The sequence below is a fragment of the Akebia trifoliata genome, chromosome 5 (assembly GCF_017979445.1).
Source record: "Akebia trifoliata isolate Shusen 1 chromosome 5, ASM1797944v1, whole genome shotgun sequence".
In the NCBI taxonomy this organism is placed as follows: domain Eukaryota; kingdom Viridiplantae; phylum Streptophyta; class Magnoliopsida; order Ranunculales; family Lardizabalaceae; genus Akebia; species Akebia trifoliata.
The window spans coordinates 5253767-5259509 of NC_141379.1; positions in this window are offsets into that span (position 1 = coordinate 5253767).

Here is a 5743-nt window from a genome sequence, read left to right on the forward strand (position 1 = left end):
TGTAAAGAATCAGCATTTATTTTTGTTCAAAGATAAGGTCTCATAGTCATATCACACATGGGTTCATAGAGAAAGGTCTCATATTTATAATACACAAAGGGATGAGGAGTTAGATTTCACATTTATGTGATAATGTATTAAACTCTTTTTCACAGGGTAACCCCTCACATACATGCATCCATGTATATAATAAAAAATGTGTTTTTTACATTCCTAGAACAGAAAAACTTCAAGTTATTTGATTTAATGAGGCTCTCATGTAACTTCATAGGAATGGGCGAAAATTCTCAAGTCACTTTATTAGTGGAGATTTTTCAGACACACATGAAAATTAAATAGAAGGGGATGGTCACTTCTTTCTAGGCATGTACATTCAATAAAGTGAACATGATTTTCTTAAAATGGTAATGAAATAGTGTAATGATTTCGTGATGCCCCCTACACCCCATCACCGAACCATAGATCATTTGCCTCTAGATACATATAAACACAAATCTTCTTTTAGGAAGATCCCATGGATCCAAGACAATATTACCTAAAGAATTCATATGTGAGGCTAAGAAGTCAGCTGCTTGATTGCTTTCCCTAAAACAGAAGCTGAAGTCAATCCTTTAGAATTGAGTTGCTCTATTCTTGATGGCTTTAACAAGTATTTCTTCTCTCCAAGGCATTTTGCTTTTCTCATTGATGCACTTAATGACCACTTTGAAGTCAGCTCTAGCCTTCAAGGAGGTTATGTTTAAGTTGGTTGCCATCGTCATTCCCTTCAACATTGCCTGAAGCTTATAGAATAGAACTGACCTCCATTGGGTATTATCAATGAAGGCGTAGTCTCTAATTACGCCTCCTTCTCCTCCAACATCATCTTTGAAGGACCCATTCGAGTTCAGCACATGGAAACCCTTAGGAGGTTATCCCATTTTCATCTTACAAGCATTCTCAATTCGAACCTTGGGTTCAGGTTCCATGAGGCCATAAAGGCTCTTGTGGAGGCATTGTTGTCAAAGCTGGTTTCCATGCATTGGATCCTAAGTTGCACATCACGCACAATGAAACACTCTAGAAGGTTTGGGGGTAAGTAATTATTCTTGAATAGGCGTCTGCATCTTTCGAGCTATCGGTGGTGGATGAATACATTGAAGGCCGGCTTTTTAATTAAGGAGGTCATAGTCTTTAGCCAATTCACTTTGGTGTTTCATGAAAATTTATTTTCTTTAATGAAGAAATCACTTAAACAAATGTATGCATTTTATCATATATACGGCTTTTGTTAACATGATCCCTAAGGGCACATGTTAAAGTACAATAAATACACTTTGGAAATTGGAATGCAAGAGTATTTTGGTAAATTGACTATTTTTGGAGAATACCCCCTGGCAATACAATGTAGTTATAAATTTTGAATCAATATTAGATACTTTTAAATTATTTAATGTAATATATATTATTTATTCGATTCTTTCAACACTATGAACATCACGGAGTCCAACCTTCAATTTTCAAATGTAAACTCAAGCTACAATATGATCAAATACATATTTTTTTGGATTTGTAATGAACAAACATTGTTAGAGTACCTACAATTCCAAGTTTTAAAAATAAAATATGTAATATATATTTATTTGACAAGTTATCGAATTGACCCAACCATATTAGATATCTGAGCAGAGTCTAACACTCAAAGTCCCCGTTGCCAAAGAAGCTTTGATGCTTAACTTAGATTCACAGTTAATATGACATAAAAAACTTGAATACATGCATCCAATATATTTGTGATATAAGCTTACCATATTTTATTGGGAACTCATCTTATCCCTTTCCATTTATTGACACATCCCTATCTCAAATGATTTTCGATGAATGTGATCATCGTTTTCAAGAAGCGTGTGTGCCGTCAAGTACATGTCTATGGAATGTATATGGGACATTCTTGAGTTATCGTCTTCTAATTGTACTAGCTCTCATGATGGAATCCTTATATATAAGATGGCAAATACCCTCTGGTGGATTCCTTTCTTTGTATCATACATATTCTTTGATCTTTGTCCTCATTAATATTGTTGATCAAAGTGTTGTTTTCACTATGTGAATAAGGGGGTAAATTTGACGCCAAGGTCAATCAAATTTAACCCTTTTTCATGTAGTATTTAAAAGAGTCATCTCAAATTTATCTTTTTTTTATGTAGTGTTTGCCCATTAGTACAATTCGACGATTAATTCATTAATTTCCAATTCAAAATGGTATAGGAGTGTTGCAGTCAAGATTGTGTACATTTACCTCATTTCTTTATTTACCTATGGATTTTTAAGTTCCAAATAAACATAGCATTCTAATCATAGTGTTCTCAATATCAATGATGATTTTTGTCAATCTTTGACTTTCGTGTATCATTTATTCTACATGAAGGCCACGTGTTGGATTGGTGTCATAGTCGATCTCTCAATCAAGTTAATATGTGCATTCTATGACAAATTATACGTATACTTGGGTAATGTTCCTGTAATGATTCTTCACATAGGGTGGTCCACTAGGGGGATGCACCCGCCCAAGTTTGCACTGAGATCCATTCCACTCTTGTGGGCCCGAATTGATACTTCCAGGACTTAGTCCCCACACTACGAATCAACCAGTCAATGTTTATGTATCTAGGAGTAAATCAAGCAATATACTAATCCCGATATCTTTTTTATTCTTTCCTCCTCTCATACCTCCTTAGAAATGGAAATTCACCCCTTCGACGCTTGCCTTAGAACTGAAAATCTTCCCGTTTCATAGTCGGATTGATGAACTACTCCCACTAGTACTACCTACTCTATTGAAGATCCCAAGAAGTTCGATCGATTTACCTTTTTTCACATTGTAACTATTCGAAAAATATACAACTAAATCAATTTGGCACTGTAGATCCGCGCATCACATGCCCAAGATTCTTTTTTTGTCACAATCCATGTCCTAAGTACTTGGATGGACCCTATATGAACAATGACGAGGCTTTGTGGACTTGTGGTGTGAAACTTTGGGTGTGATCTAGAAAGAGATGGAAGCCTGATTTTTTGGTTTTGTTTGTTCTGAGTTGTAGTCATCCTCACGTTTGAATCACCTCACATATATAGTCCCCACTTGGTCCTTTGGACTTAGGTGTTCTTAATTTTCTCATTGTCAATAATTGGAATAGTTAGTAAAACAAATGTTCTTAATTTATTCTTGATTCCATCTTAAAGTGTTTGGTCAACTTTCAAAAATATGACTTAGACAATAATGATGATAATCTAATAAATGGACCATTCACTTGATATCTAACACAAACTAAAAAAAGCTGTGTTTGATAGTATTCTCACACACAAAAATATACAATTTTTTTCGTATTTGATTCCTCGTTTACCAAGAAATCCATTTATTAGAAAAATCAATCTTTGACCCATCCAAATTTACCTCAACTAGGTTATGATTAAATTTTTGGTAGAATCAAATTTTCCATGTGCAATAAATTGTTGGTAAATGATTTTCTCGTGGAATTTTCAAGCAATCAAACACCCCTTTGTGGAAATATTCTTTCTATGATGATGTACATAGTGACAAAAACCACCAATTTTTTTTTTTTTTTAATTGCGATTTAATCGTCATTTTCTCACCAATCGATTAAACCACTCTTTTTATAATTAAAAAAACGACAATATTTTGACGAAAATGATGGTTTTTTTAGAACAATCGCGTAACATTATGTTCTTTCAAAGATGACGGGTTTTACTCCGGTTTTCACGCCACTTTATTATAGAAGGGGTTTTTTTATTAAAAAAATATTTTCTTTACTAGTTTAGTAAGATGTAAACTTTTACCAAGAATTGTTGAAATAAAATGGATTACCACATTGGCAATCCAAGACTACATCCCTCTAGATTCATGGTTTTGTTTTCAAAGTTCATAGAATTTTGTCCTCTACATCCCTTTGACATCGGATCGTGGTTCTGGATGCCACAAGATGAGTTCAATGGCCCTTAGTAAGAACTTAAATCTTACTAAGTTAGTAAAGCTAACGTTACTCATAACATATTCTATACGAAGTAGAGAATAAAGTAACATTTTTCTTATAAAATGTATTGAAAAAAGGATTTTGTTGTTTGACACGAAATCAAGCAGTCAATAATTCACACTCATAGCCGCATTAACAATAAGAAAAAAAAAATTAAAAATTAAAAATAATATATAAAAGACAAATCTCTGTATTTTTTATTATATATAATTTATTTGATCTTTTTTTTTAAATTAAAATAAATAGCAACTAAATAAAATAAGGATCCTAACATTTTACTAAAGTTTTTTAGATTTTACTGATTTTTTCCTTGATGAATTATTTCCGAATCACAACTTTGTGATCAATGGGACTTATATAATTCATAATTTATTTTTTATTATCTAAAACTGTACTTTTATTAAGAATAATGATAAATTAATTCCCCTCACTCCCCCACATGTCTAAGCACAGAATTATAATTTTTTTATCGGGATACATAACTGTACATATGAAAATATGTAGTGTGTATCCCGAGAAAAAATATATAATTTTGCTAATCCCAGTTGTTTATAAAGTAATGATTTTCAGACTCCACCACGTGGTATATTAAAAAAAATTTAAATAATACAACTTTTCAACTCTCACTAACTACTTTGACGACTATAGTCTATATAATTTCTTTATATAATTATAATTATAAAATTCATAACTTCTCTAGCCTCGCAAGTCACGACCTACTTTCCTAAATATCCATCCATATAAGATTAGATACATTGGGAAATACGTGTTTTCTTTTTGGACTTTTCAAATCTCAAACGTAAGGTTGATACTCTCTGCTTCGAAGTTCAAATGAGCATCTCTTCCTAAAATTGACGACAAAGACGTTCTTTTGTTTTATTAGGGAGAACAATAAAGGATGACATTTTCCTTTGACCACGGTCTTCTCATTATAGATTAATAAAAAATGACCGACATACCTTCTTCTTCAATCTTATCTTAAAGAAAAAAAAAAATCATTATTATTATTTTGTGGAATCGAGGTATCAAGTCTTCTTAGAGCATTCAACTAATCATCAGGACACACGCAGTTCTCCCCAAACACCCAGTAATCTTTGGGATAAATCCTCAAAGGTGAAATGTTTGTCACACCAAAAATGTCCCTTATATACATTTAACATTATTAATATCATTATTTATCTTAAAATGAATTAAATTACCATCCCACAACCCATAGATCTATGTTAGTTAGTCTTTTAAAATTATAAAGAAAAATGCTCAATTAACACAAAAAATTATATATTCTTTTTACTTGTATCTTAAGGGAAAAAATCAATGTTTCTGTGCACACTATCACACCTTTTTTGAATTAGTTTAGATTGACTCACTTACAAAATAGCCTTTTTTTTATTAAGTTATTTTTAAAATTTTCTTTCTTAACATTTAAATAGAAAAAGGTATTTATAATATATTAATATTGAATAATAAAATATGATATAAAATTAGATAATCTATTAAAAATTTCTAGACTAAAATTTTAAAATATTTTAATCGTGCATAGCAGCTAACTTTTGTAACATATTATACGGTCGTATGGCAATAATCAATAATGGGTTATGTTTGTAAGATGACTACTAAAAGAGTCATGCTGAATAACGATGAAATTGACATTGTTTGGGATATTGGTGTGCACACAACCATAGAAACTTCTCACTTATATCTTGATGAAAAGC